Below are 15,821 nucleotides of genomic sequence, written 5' to 3'. Positions count from 1 at the left end.
TGATTCTGAATCCATTGCAAGCATTTGTTTTGAACGAAAAACATTCCTTGGGCTAAAAATGGACCTGTGGGGCCGTTTTTAGCCCAAGAAGACAGGTCAGTCATCTATGACAGGGTCCAGGGGTGCCTCAAAATAATTTGATGATATTTGGATTTCATCAATATCACTTCACTTCACAAATAATATGACATAAATGTAAGGTTCTATATTGCCATTTGGCTCCTTGAGTTATGCTCCAGACAGGGATTTGTGTACAGACACTTTTTCTTATGTTTGCGGACAGATCTTTTGATTTATAGAATGATGATGATCTTATTAGTCTTGTGACCAAACCATGCCTACTGAAGATGTCACTGAGGTGTCCACAGCCCTCCTCTGTGAGAATAACAACAAAATCCCACCCAGAGTGAAGTGAGCAGTGCCTTTTATTGTAATGTGGTTAAACATACAACAGTTCTGCAGATAAACTGGTGTATACTTTCTATAATCTTCACTAGACCTAGTGTACTAATCTTATAGGAATATAAAAAACTTTGACAGATTTGTCTGTGTTGATCACGACTATAGAAATCATGTGTACTGATTTCCTTGATGTAGGAGTTATTAAAAACAATAGTGTGCGTGCACAGTTTCACTGAGGATGGGGCCAACGGTGCCACAGGTTAGCTGATCACAGACAGACAGACAGGGTGCAGAACATATAGTCTAGACCACGCAGCGCACGCTTCCGGTCTGGCAGAGACAAGAAAAGAAGAGTGTTCGTGAGAAACAAGTCCGACCATCAAACCCCTTCCACTGCCACCATAGCACACATACACAGAAAAACCACTAACACACAGGGGCGTCACTAGCAATTCTGGGCCCCTAGGCCAGAAATCTGTATGGGCCCCCCCATGCAAGCGGAGAACCGGCCAACCGGGAACACTTTGTTACTGTTTGAATGACATGTCTCACAATGATACGGTAGCCGTGATCGCCTCAGCAATCATGTTCACCTTATTTGTCAAATTTTAACACCATTTACCATTTTTGTCTACTTTTAGTTTTACTCTTGTAGCCTAAGCAGGATATAAACAAACATGTAGTGTCTGGTGTAACAATTTGACAATGCTAGCTCTTGAAACAAAGTCCAGGAATTTTAACTTGATCTAACCATGATCACTACACATAATCATCCATTACATGCACACTCAGATACAGCTACTGTATTATTAATACAGTATAATCCATAACAGTCCCATGAAATAAAAAGTGCAGACCACCATCATCACCAGCAAGTGAATGAGACACCAGAACTCTGACTTGAGCCCAGCCTCCCATGCAAGCCAATATAAAACAGTATAACAATAAAACACTACATTGTATTTTTAGTAGCAGCTTAAATATGTGCAGGTGTTGTGCAGAATATACAATCACTAATCAATAGCAGCTGTGCTCAAGCAAATGCACATGAGGAGTGAAGCATATAGGCTATACATAGGAAGTAGAATAGGAGAAAAAATAAGCAGTATACCGTAGGACTATTCAGATTGGGTGTGAACATGATTAGCCTACATGCAAAAATGAGTCTGCATGCAATCAGAACTTTGGCTAGTTAGCTAAACTATGGAAAACAAGGGTTGGATATAATGATCTGAGAATACATCTACTGTATAACAGGCTATATCATATAAGGCTATATGAGAATGGCATAACAGGACATTCTTGTGTGTACTGTGTCTGTGTGTATGCACATACATTGTTTTAATAGCAAAGTCAGTCAGTGTGTTTAATCTACAGCAAGATCCTGTGAACATTTTGGGAGTTCACAAAACAATAATAGCCTACTGTGACTGACTGAAACAAAAATATTGTGATGCCTAGATTGTTATTTTTGTATGACATAATCATATGACTACTAGATAGATGATGGGATATTATACAATTATTGTTATTACTAGGGACATCCAGCAGTTTGTCTTGTTTCTCCAGCAGAGTTTCTAGTGTCTCCATCTATCTCTCTGGAAGAGGTTGCACATGAACTCTGCAGCGGCCGCACTGAGGCGCTCAAACACAAACACTCTGACATTAATCCTCACACTACTTGACACTATTACCATACTTTAGATAACTAGTCATTGTTGCAACAAACCAAACCATTTTTCACTTTGATTTGGGAACCTACATACATTCATAACATGATGCGATTGTGATCAACTGATCATGTCACTAGTTTGGGAGTGCTTCCTTCCAGAACTTAGCAAACAGGTGTTTCGTTCGAAACACTTGCGTTTGTGCTTAAAACGTTATCCATGCTTATTGCTTAATGGTGTTGGATAAAGAAGGAAGAAGGAAGAGGGGAGAAGATTTTCTGTTGCATGCTTACCCACAGACATCAGCTGCTTCCTTGAGTGTAAACAGTCAAGCTCTCCTCTCAGTTTACAGTAATGAAACATGCTGCTCTATGTCACATTACGTCTTTTTTTCTCTCTCTCCCTGTCTCTGTTCAATGCGTGTTGTGTGTGGAAGAAGCCGGGGGAGGGTGGAGCGAACAGAACCTGAAAGTTGATCTTATGTTTGCAGTCTTTTTTTTTTTTTTTTCTCCCTCTCCCTGTCTCTGTTCAATGCATGCTGTTGTGTGCTGAAGAAGCTGCTTTACAGTCAGGACCGGGGGAGGGTGGGGCGAACAGAACGTGAGAGTTGATCTTATGTTTGCAGGGCCAATGAAAAGACTTTTCCATTTACTTCAGATGATCATAATTATCCTGTAGAGCACACCTACGTTTCACAACCATAACATGATGCAAGCGGACGCACAAACCGCAAAGCTACTATAGGTCTCAAAACAACGTGAAAGCAGGAGAAACCATTTTAGCTTTGTAAGGGGTGAGTATATAATATAGGGACCCTCAATTATTTAAATTGTATCGCTCATTGGTTTTATTCCAGCAGTAATTTTAAGTTTTTAGACACAAATGATAAACATCATAATAATAATTATTATTATTGGGGGGAAAAGAGTTTTAATCCAGACTTTTCGAGGGCCTCTGGCACCTTGGGCCCCCTTACCTCAGTCTAACTTTCCTACCCCTAGCTACGCCACTGCTAACACACACCACCTCTATAGGCCTATACACGAACACACACACACACACACACACACACACACACACACACACACACACACACACACACACACACACACACACACACACACACACACACACACACACACACGTTTGTGTGTGTGTCTGTGTGTGTTGTTGAGATTACGCCGTGCATTGTTTTCACTGAGGCGAAGAGGGGAAAAAAAGTGTGAAAATCCACCCGAGTTAAGTAGAACACAGCATTATGCTACCAGTAAGACGCCTAAGGGCGAAAAGCGAAGGGTGAGGTCGCGCAGGACGGAATTTGCACAGGACGGAATTCATTGTGATTCGTTGGTTGTTTAAGTTGGAGAAAATGGGGACAAAATATTTCCGCAAATATGGATAGGCCTATGACTGACGTCTGACATCATAGATGTCTTATGTATAGACCACATGTGACTCACACACTATGTCCATAAAAGGGCATTCCATGCAATGGGCTTTATATTGATGTCATCAGGGATCTCCATATATGGGTGGAATGTGATGTCACAATGTGATGTCACAACGATGTGATGTCATCAGCTATAGGGGCTCTGTCAGGTGTTACTGACAGGATCTGCCAATTTTCACAGGCGCTGACGGTTTTGGAAAAAGGACAGATGGAACAGATGGAAAAAGAACTCATCAAGTATACAATGCAAATCAGTTCTGTTTTACTAAAATGGACCACAATGAAAACAGGTCTTAGTGTTTGTTAGACAGGTCAGTCATCTATGACAGGGTCCAGGGGTGACTCAGAAAACATGGAATTCATCAGTATCACTTCAGTTTAACCACTTGGACCCTCTAGACCTTTTTTCAGGGATAATGGGGTTCAAGTGGTTTGACGTCAAGTATAAAGTTATTTTCAATCTGTATAATGGAAACAGATATTCCTCATGTATTTGTATTTTAGGGGAAGATATTTACATACCCGTATATTACCAATTAGTAGCCTGGGCGTTTATTATACAAAATCGATGTGGACCCCGGGCGCTTAAAAGAGACTGGGCTGCTATTAGTATCACAATTTTATTTATTTTGGCACCGGACAGCACTGGTTACAGTTCCTGTTTTTTTTTTTTGAGAGTTGGAGAGAGAGGAGACACGGGGGGACAGACAGCGTTTTCTTTTTTTTTACTGTAGGGTATATGCCCTATACAGTAAAAATGAGGCAAATCATAAAGTAGCAGCAAACTTAAAAATGCTGCTTGACTGCCTTAGTCCAGCTGCCAACTTGGCTTTTATGGCACAGGTATGACATTTTGTATATAGTTTTTGAGCGGTGGTTACACCGTCTCCTATACGTGGCCGTGCCCGTGTGTGTATGCGTGCGTGTGTGTGTGTGTGCGTGTCTGTATGTAGCCTGAAGTACCTTTTCTGACCACACATGTTAAGGGAGGGGCGCTGTTGTTCAGGCTAGGCCAGACACACACACACACACACACACACACACACACACACACACACACACACACACACACACACACACACACACACACACACACACACACACACACAGGGATATTATTATTATTTTTATTATTAATATTTTTTTAAATATTTTTTTAATATTGTTTTAATCTTTTTTATTATTATTATTATTACCCTTATTATTACCCATATATATACTGCAACCCCCGCTGCACCCACCCAGTAGTGCTGTTGTGCAGCCTCCACGACCACCGCTCAGTTCACACGGGTGTGATTTTTTATTTATTGGCCTACAATGTCTATATACATACATTCATGAAACCACCTGCTGACCGCCTGTCAGTATTGAGCAATTTTTATTATAGGGGGTAAAAGTTTGGGCCCATTCACTTACAATACACTATACTATACTATACTATACGGGGAAAAATACCCCCAAAAAATCTGCTTTAAGTAGCATGTGAGGGGTCAAACTAGGGGTTTTTAATGATTCTGAATCCATCGCAAGCATTATTTTGCATGAAAAAAAACATTCCTTGGGCTAGTTTTGTGAAGGAATGTTTTTCATGAAAAACAAATTGCAATGGATTCAGAATATCAGATTTTTGGGGGTATATCTTTCCTTTATAGTATAGTGTATCTAGGCCATGGCGCGCACATACACACTCACCCACATCCTGTGCTTATAGTTTTGATATTGCTCACACAGTAAGAGGTTTGATAAAAATAAAAAAAGGTCTCACCCACAGCCCATTTGAGCTCATTAGCATGTCTGTCTGTCTGTCTGTCTGTCTGTCTGTCTGTCTGTCTGTCTGTCTGTCTGTCTGTGTACACTGGCTGGCTGGCTGGCTGTCTCTTTGTCTGTCTGTCTGTCTGCCTGTCTGTCTGTCTAAAACTATGCCTAAACCTAACCCCAATACCGTTGGACTAATGGGACGTCGGACTATCGAGATTTTGCAGAGACACTGCCTCTGCAGTTACCGGCGATGCCGTGTCTGACACCACGGTGCCGGAGAATGCACTCGCTCCTTCCATTCAACACCCTACACTACAATAGTTTAGCCTTTGTTTTGTTACATTCAACACCCCACACTACATTTACCACACTGACACTACTGGTTCCACTCAACACACTCCATTCCATTCTTTATGTCTGAGGTCATTTATGTTGTAAATAAACCTATTATTTTATACACTTTTAAACCAGCCGTCTGCCTTCCTCTCCTCCTTTTTGTTAAGGCCTACGAGTCAGGTTGTACAAACGTCCATCCTGCAGAGAAGTCTGTCTGTACAGAGAGGACTCTTTTCCAGGCCTGCTGTGTGGGTAAACAACATGGCCCTTCGAAAGCGTTTACACCGGTGGTATCTAACTTCAAATGGTGTAAAATAAATCAGTTATGTCCTATATAATAGTATTATTAAGTCATTTAGCTAGGGATGCCATGAAATCATGAATGATGTATTATCATATTTTACTTTGGATGTTTAGATTGTCTTTTTCTTGGGTTGTTGTTTAATGCAATTATTCCTGAGTTTAATTGTTGCAATGCAAATCTAATCCACACTCTGGTAAGGACTGGCATATCTGAAAAAAAAAAAAAACAATAAAAAAACAGAGGGGGAGTGGAAGAGAAGAGGAGACTTGTGGATACTGGATAGCACTGTTATGTAGTTCTCAATTGGGTATCCAACAGGATGTGGAAAAACAAGAGGGTAGGCCTGCCAGCAGTTCCCAGATTGAGTATTTCTGTCAGTTAATCATGTCGTTCTATGGCACGTTTCCCTTCCTTGCTGACATCAATCATGTCCATTACACAATACACATGCATGCAAAGTTACTCGCCAATTCTACTGTTCTTTATGAACTCATTTTTGCTAAATTAAGTTTTCCGTGCAGTTTTCCTACGGTAGGCTACTTGGCATCGGTTTCATCCGAGCTGGGAACCACATGTAAACAAGTGTGGGAGGAGCGTTCAAGTGTGAGTGGCACCTATAGGAGTGAGGGCAAATGCACGCACACAGCAATGCCTGACACATGCACTATCTAGGCCACGCAGCACACGCCTTCGGTCTGGCACAGACAAGAAAACAACAGTGTTCGTGAGAAACAAGTCCGACCATCAAACCCCTTCCTCTGCACACATACACAGAAAACCACTAACACACACCACCTCTACACTTATAGGCCTAAGCACGCACGCACGCACGCACGCACGCACGCACGCACGCACGCACGCACGCACGCACGCACGCACGCACGCACGCACGCACGCACGCACGCACGCACGCACGCACGCACGCACGCACGCACGCACGCACGCACGCACGCACGCACGCACGCACGCACGCACGCACGCACGCACGCACGCACGCACGCACGCACGCACGCACGCACGCACGCACGCACACACACACACACACACACACACACACACACACACACACACACACACACACACACACACACACACACACACACACACACACACACACACACACACACACACACACACACACACACACACACACACACACACACACACACACACACACACACGCACACACACACACGACCGGGTCATGGGTCAGTAGTAGACTCAGTAGGAGACTCCAGCGGACATCAAAGTATTGAGAATAAAGAAGAAATAAATCTTCATGAATTCCAGGTTTCATGGGGTGTGTAATGGATAGAAAATAAGTCATTTATTGGGTGAACTGCTCCTTTAATGGACCACAATGTAAACAGGTCCTAGTGTTTGTTAGACAGGTCAGTCATCTATGACATGCAGGGTCCAGGGGTGCCTCAGAATACTTTGATGATATTTGGAATTCATCAATATCACTTCAGTTCAACCACTTAGACCCTCTCGAGTAGACTTATTATTTGCAATGTACTTGATGCGTTCTTTATCACTATACAACAAATCTCTTTGCCAACAATAGCCGATACGTTGTGAGCTTGTAGATCTGCTATTTTTGGCGATTGTTCACCCCACAATAGGGACACTGGGGTTAAATTGGTTAAACATTATTTTCAATCTGTCCTGACTCCTATAATGGAAACAGCTACTTCTCAAGACACATATTTTAGGGGACAATATTTACATATTAACATAGCATAATATGAAATAAAGTTAAGGTTCTATATTGCAATTTGGCTCCTCAAGTTATTCTCCAGACAGGGATTCGAGTACAGACACCTTTTCTTTTAAGTCCAATTAAGTCAGATTCTTTTTGACACATTTTTAATTTAATTTATTTTTAAGTATATCTTCATGCCAATAATATTTTACTTGAGTAAAACCCACTTTAAATATTGAATTGTGATACTTCAACCACTGGTAGTGGTACCATTACTTTAAAGAGTTTAAAGAACCCCCATAACTCTCATATTCATCCTGTCAATAAATTCATATTCAAAAGAACTGTTGTCTATGTGAGTTTTACTGATTATTATTACATGTGCCAGGCTGGACTACCAAAGTTCTCACTCTCAATCAATACATGAGATCAATACATGTTTATCTTATCTCATGTCACTCAAGATATTTCAAAGTTTCACAAAGACCACGCGTTGCGAGCTGGTAGATCGGCTACAAATAGCCGAAGTATATAATGAGGTTAAAGTGGTTCAACTCACGCACGCACGCACGCACGCACGCACACACACACACACACACACACACACACACAGCTCGCCTCTTCATTGAATATTAAAAACAGGTTTACAAAGATAGTCCAACCATCAAATGACAGTGCTTAATGCAAATAATCCACAGCAAGCACGAACAACAGTTCAACCATTATTTATTCCCATAGCATACTAGTGTAGTTGTACACATCCATCTATTTTGATAAAGAAAAGAAAAAAATAATAATAATGGTATGTATGCACCAGAGCCTTAGAATGGAGAGTTGTGCCACCTACGTTCACTTCATGGGGCGAGTCCAATGGCGGCTCGGGAGGAGCTTCTATAGTGACAAATCTCAGAACCGGAAGTCTGCTAAATGAATGAGAGCAGCTGCTCAAAACATCATTTTCTAACGACTGTGACGTTTATAAAAATAATCGATTCAGACAAATGAAAGAAAACATATCACAGGTTATTTCCTGATATCTTATTTTCTGATTTGCAACAATTTAATTTAACTGATGTCTCACGATAACAGAGTACATGGCTTTCATTGCCTTACTTTAACCTGCCACTTGGAGGTGCTATTGTGCATGATAACAACATTATGACGATGCAGTGATTAGCGTCGGCGACAAGGCCAACTGCCCAACTTTAATAATCTTAAACCATGTTATTTCACATTGTTTTTTGGCAATAGTATAACGTAAATATTACAGAGACTTGAGTTGTCACTGTAAAATACTTTAAAACAGTTCTCATGTTGTGTATTTACCTAAAAAATGCCGATATTCGCGACGCTTCTATTGAAACCAATGTTATTTAAATCGCCCGCTTGTCACTTTAGAGCTGAATCATGGGTCACGTGACCAGTTCATTTTCTGACCCCTCGGTGGCACCACTCTCTCATTTCAAGTCACTCTGTTATGCACTATAATAATAATAGTTAAATCATACAGTAGAATATAATGCACAATATACTAATGCCCCAAAGGATCCTGTATCTTAAAATTATGCCATGTGCATTTATACAACATACTGTATATCCATATTATGCAATTATACAATATGCATAGGCCTACCAATACACATTTGGGGAAGACAGGCAGCCAAAAAAACTTGTCAATTACATCTAAATAACAAGTACTGTACCTAGAGAAAAGTACACTCTAAAAGTTAAATGAGCACTCCAGATTTGATGTCCTAAACGTCAAGACAGTTCAGATTTCCAAGGCTTTGAAGCGTACATTAAGGAGGTCTGTAGACGACCAGTTGAAACTGCAAGACTTGACGATCCTCACCAACTGAGAACAGACCAAAGAAAAACAGAATTGCTGACTGCTGCAATTTCCAAAGCATGAATCATGCAAGACACAATGGGTACTCTCCTGATTGGCTGAAAGAATGTGCGTGCGTGTGTGCGTGCGAGAGAGGGGGGGAGGCAACGTGTGTAACTTTACAATGGCAGTTTCATCGGAGCAATGTTTTTGGGTGATCAGCATTGCTTCTTGCATTAGACCCCTACAGTACATTCATCGAGTAAATAAAACTTAATTCATGAAATTGGAGGTAGAGGGTAGCACAGGTCTGCCAGTACCCAAATCCCAGAGAGCCAAACAGAGAACCGAGCCGGTTCAGTTCCAAAATATTGACTTGTCCCTTGGGGCAGGGTCGGGTAGGGTCCAATTGCCGCGGGTCTCGTTCGGGCGTTATGAAATGCATCACCCACAAGCAGGGCTTAATTAATGCCGCAGCTTGACGGAGCTCGGCTCCGGAACCTGCCTCTTGCACTTCGGTACCTGTAAAGTGCGCTCCCCTATTTGTAGAAGGCGCTCCAGTACATCAGATGCGTCTACAGTCTACATAATGTTAAAGGGCCATGAAACACAAAATCACTTTTTCTATAAATATATATTATATCAATGAGTCACTTGTGATGGGGGGCAATGATATGGTTCATTTTGTCCATATGCTTGTGGATTCAGAGCTTTCTGCTGTCTCTGTAGCTATTTCTGTGTTCTTCCAGTTTCAGGGTAGAAAATAAATATTTCGCGCCACTCATTAAATATTTTCTCACTGTGTACCATTAGTTCGGCGTGACGTGGCTTATCTAGTTAATATTAATGTTTGTTTTATATAGATTTGTATCAATGGGGGGCGTGGTTTCACTGTAGGCTGCTTACAGCCAGAGAGCAGAGCAGGGACTCCGTCAACAGACCGCTCACAAAATACACTGTTGTGCCTGCGGCTGCTGTCTCGACCGTGGTCCGTGGGGCAGGGCTGTTGCTGTTCGACTCAGTGGTGGAAAGTAACACTTGTTACATGTTGGAAGTATATTAATACTGCGATGTAGAAACACTCTGTTACAAGTAAACATCCAGGATTCAAAATGTACTCGTAAATGTAAAAAATAGCCGATCTACAAGCTCACAATGCGCCGCGAAAGCGGCTATTTTTCGTGCATGTGGACATGGCGTTTAGTGTGTGTGCGTGCGCGCACTGTCACCACACACACACACAAACACGTGTCACACGCACGCACACACACACTACACAGTCACTAAATAGCCGACAGTGTAGCATCCATTGCATCAGCCTCCGGCTGTCCCCACGGATAATCCACTCCACACACAGAGCACGCAGCACGGCTGGAAAACGTTAAAAAACCATGGATAAAAGCTCAGACAGCACATTTTTCCTGGTTATAGAACATGGAGTTGCCGAATCTTTATACTTTTTACACCTCCAATGGCTGGTTTTAAATTTGTTTCCGAAATGCAAATGCAACAAGTGCGGACACGCCTACATTTCAGATTTCTTTTCATGTTTTGAAATCCCATAAAACGAATTAAGAGGCGGGGTTTCATGCTCCTTTAAGTGACGTGCCGTGCCGTGGCATGAGGGCCAGGGTATGGATAGCCCCGTAAGTGTAAAATGTGGTTCATTGGGAGGTAAATGGGAGACACTTTATTCTGAAGGTAAAACCGGAAGAGGTAGAAGTAGTTGCCGCTGGTTACTTGTCGCATAGGCATAGCATTATACGTTGGCACGGATGCTTTGAAACCCTATCAGTCCCGCGCGGTTTAAGTTGTGTTACTTGTGTGCATGAATGAACGGTCAAAACAAGCTGTATTATTAGTTAGAATACGTTCGAGACACTTTCAAAGAGGGAGCTTGTGAGCAAAGTTGGCTAGCTGTCCAACCACTAATTAATAATGCACACGCATTTGAAGATGAAAACATCCAACAAAAAACAACACATATACCCGTGCGTGCCAGGGTCAGGTGACCCTGGTGCGTCTTAAAAGAATATCCACGTCACAAGTGAGGTTGGGTCATTGATTCCCTTACTTACATATTAAATATGTAAGGGTGGAGTGATGGTCTCGATACGATAGAGAACACTGTCATACTGCAACAGTTGCAGATGAAACACAACGTTAAGGTGGACACTGGACATGTTAAAAGTTATACTTGTGGGAATATATATCTACGAGGAGGCTACATATTCGCAAATGCTTTGTCAACTCCAAAAAGATGATGTTTTGACTCCTGGCTATACCCTTTGTTTGTTTTTGAGAAGGAAATGTGTTCTCAAACGCAACAGATATTGAGCAATCATTATTACGCACACCAATGTGCAAATAGTAATGTGGAAAATTAAAGCTATACCATGTAACTTTTTTTATAAAACAAATCTTAAAATTGTCCTAACTGTTAAATCGCTAAAGTTTTAGAACCCCTACTCCGTTAATTTCAGCTTCTAAAGCCTTCTCTTTATATGTTTTCTATGAGCCGTGAGGGGGGGAGAATTTCGCGGCAAAATGACGTCATCTGCATCATCATACGTTGTGTATACGTTGGCCAATCATATCGCGGATCATAAACACATGGTACACTACCGGCCAATCACAGGCGTATCTGCAGTATCTTCAGGAAATAGCTTGCTTCTTCAGCTTTGTTTACACTGGTCTAGAAGTCTAGCATGTAACTCCCCAACCGCTGCTCGTAGATGGACACGAGAGACCTCTATGCGTCTCGGCGAGGCGGACCCGGTGGTCTGAAGGCCCGGTCCGCGGCGGAAAAAGGCCGAAAAAAGCAGACGCGACCGCGGTTTGCTATACTGCTACAGACCACTAGTTGAGCAACTTACACAGTATAGCTTTAAATAAATTAAAATTATGTGTATTTGTGCAAGATGGCCCAAACATTTATGTATTGATAATTATGTTCAAACAGTTCAATCCAAAATATAATGCTTAGGCTGTGTTAGACTCAGCAGGTCAGCAACGTTATGAAGTGAATGAAAGGATGATGCATTAATGAGAAATCATATAGCATGCACACAATGCACACATTGTAATGTAGCTACCGGTAAATCATCTATTTGTGTAAGTCACGATGGCTTGCCACCATGCCCGTCATTACCGCGTGTAGTAGGGGTGCTGTTGGTTTTGGGGATACGTGGGAACAGAACAGGCTGTAGTAATGTTGGTAAACAAGAAACCTGCCATGATGGCGCGGCTCTGATTTGTCTCCACAATGTCCACAGCGTGTGGAGAGTTTTTGTAAAAAATAAACTGTAGAAACCTGATAAAAACACTTTTTTTTTTTTTTGCGTATGTGCATGAGGTGCCTATTATAGAGCTGTGGCACCTATTCATTTATAAGCACTGCCCGCCAGGACCTGAGGGGGCTCGAGCTTAAAAATAATACTGTATATATATATATATATATATATATATATATATATATATATATATATATATTAGGGCTGGGATGCGATTAAAAAAAATTATCAAATTAATTACAGGCTTTGTAATTAATTAATCACAATTAATCGCAATTTAATCGCATATTTGACCCGAGAAGCATTTTATTTCAAGTAAAACACTCGTTGATTTAAAAATCAACGAGTGAGTTTTTTAAATCTAAATTTCGCATCCACTGGGCCAAGCAAAGCGCTCTGATCGGCTACTTCTCCCTTTGCGTTGTCTCTTCGTTTGGAGCATCGCTATGATCGGTATTCCCGAAACTGAAGGTTCTGTGGTGCAAAAACTAAGTGCGATTAAAATGCGTTAATTCTTTTAATCGCGTTAATTTTCTGTAATTAATTAATCGCAATTAATCAGTTAAAGTCCCAGCCCTAATATATATATATATATATATATATATATATATATGTATGTATAAATCACTTCAGTCTCAAAATAATGGTGAAAAATAAGCATAATATAGCACTGGTCACAGTTGGGGGCTTCAAGGTCTAAACACGGCCAGATCGGGTCCATTTTCCCCGGCTCCATTTTATGGTCGGATCCAATCGAATTCGGCTCTGTTTCGGATCGGATCCAATCACTCTCTGTGCCATTTCGGGCCGGGGTTAGTAAATCTTTTTTTTTCTTCTCGGGGCCATTCTGTTTGGTCCAAATATCCTCGGTTTAGGCTCGGCTCCCATTTTTTGGACCTGTGCTACCCTCTAATTGGAGGCAGACACCCCCAATGCATTTGTGCCCTGCATTTTAGACCATGTGCCATAGATTGTCTAAATAGGGCCCTCAGAGTGAATAAATTACTATTGATAGGATGGAATACAAATGATGGACCTTTTACAAAAAAAAATAAAAAAAAAATCACCCAATCTCCTACATCTTATACGTAAACCTGTGATGTGACAATACAATGTTACAGTATGTGCCCTGTAAATACCTTGTTCTCCAGTGGCATAACCAGGATTCCTCCCACTTTAAGCCGGTTTATCATGTACATCTTGTACTGCCTCTTCACACCGGCACCTACGTACACCCTGTCATACTGGCACCACTGGCACCCAAGCTTCAGACAGTTACCCAACGTAAAGTAAGGCCTGCTAAACCTATACATTCCCAAGCAAACACACGCACGCACACACGCACACACACGCACACGCACACACGCACGCACACACACACACACACACACACACACACACACACACACACGTTTTAACAGAATATTATCAAATGCATAATAAGCATAGCAGTGACAGGTGTTACATGGTTTGGCTACTTAGCTCCCTATAAAATTACACAATAAAATTGTTATTTAATTTTAAGAGCCATGCAGATATATAATGTGTTATAAGTGTTTTTCATGCTAGTATTTATTTATTTAAAAAAGGGCCAACACACACACACACACACACACACACACACACACACAGACACACACACACACACACACACGCGCGCGCGCGCGCGCGCGTGTGTGTGTGTGTATGTATGTACTGTATGTGTATATATATATATATATATATATATGAAATAACCTGATACCTGTTCAAGGTGTAGGTGTCACAATTATTGACGAAGATGTTCACTTTGTTTTTTGCAAAATCAACCATGTCAGGATACAGCTCAACTCCATGGTTTAGACCAAATGGACCTGCATAAGAGAGAAGAGAAAAACTAGAAAAAGTGCTCCTCCAAGCACAGTTATAGGTAAAAACACAAATTGGCCTGTTTTAGTGCCATAATGTTAAAGTGGTATTTCTACTTCGGACTCGTGGAAATGTGGTTGCAAAATGTCACGGAAATCACCCTCTGTGTTCATGTTTTGAGACATTTTGGAAGCCAATCGCAGTCCATCAGATTGGAATATGAAAAATCTGAAAGACCGTTGCATTTAATGAAGACGGTTTTCCATATGCACGGCCCCACTCCACTCCACCCCACACCACACATTTGTGTCGGGTTTTCCACCACAAGGAACTGGGTATAGTGGTGTGAAAGTGGTACAAAACAGGATACTAATAAGGCTCCACTCTAGAGTGGGTCCGGGCTGGGCCAAGTGAGGCCAAATCAGTGACGTATACACGCTGCTGATACTGATTGGTCGGAGTCTCACGGCTGAGCTGTGTCTTTCAACACAACAGATTTTAGTTTGCGGTCACGGCTGCAAATCAAATATAAAAGCAAAGCCTGGATGTTTTATATATCTGTTTATAAAGAGGTCGATTAGGCAGAATTGTGTTCCCCAGCCCTGCAGTTGAGATTCCAAGAAGCACCAAGAACATATTAACCAACACAAACAGTGGACATAGGCTATATCTATCGTCACGAGTCGCAATAATCAACGGCCAATGCGTCAGCCATCCGTTATTTTATATAGATCTCAGTGAGTCTCCTGTTTGTATTTGTAACTGCATGTGTTGAATGGGGAAACGAATCTACAGTACATGTACTGTAGCTGCGCTAGCATACATGCTAGCACAACTAGCCTCCACATTGTAGCTTACTTCTTTGTGTAGTTTGACCGATAAAGTTATTATTTGACCATGACCATCCCGACGTTAGCTATACCACCAAAATGTGGAAAGCCTTACCGAAGGCCATAAAGGAGTGTGGATCCCTAGCATCCTTTAAAATTGCCCTGGAAAACCACTTACAGGCAGCAGCTGTTTGCAACTGGTAAAGAAAACAATCCTAGCCCAGCCCTACCCTCCCCTGCCCCTTCTTTGTATATACTTTCTGTTTCTGTTTGTTTAAACTTACTGTTTTCTTTTTCTTTTTTGTTTCTTTAATTTAATTTTATTTACATATCTACTGCATAGTACTGTGTTCTATTCGTCTGTCATTCAATGTTATATGAGATACTTTAATGGTTT

This window comes from Nannobrachium achirus (genome assembly GCF_963921795.1).
Source record: "Nannobrachium achirus genome assembly, chromosome: 18".
Lineage (NCBI taxonomy): Eukaryota > Metazoa > Chordata > Actinopteri > Myctophiformes > Myctophidae > Nannobrachium > Nannobrachium achirus.
This window is presented reverse-complemented; position numbering follows the sequence as displayed.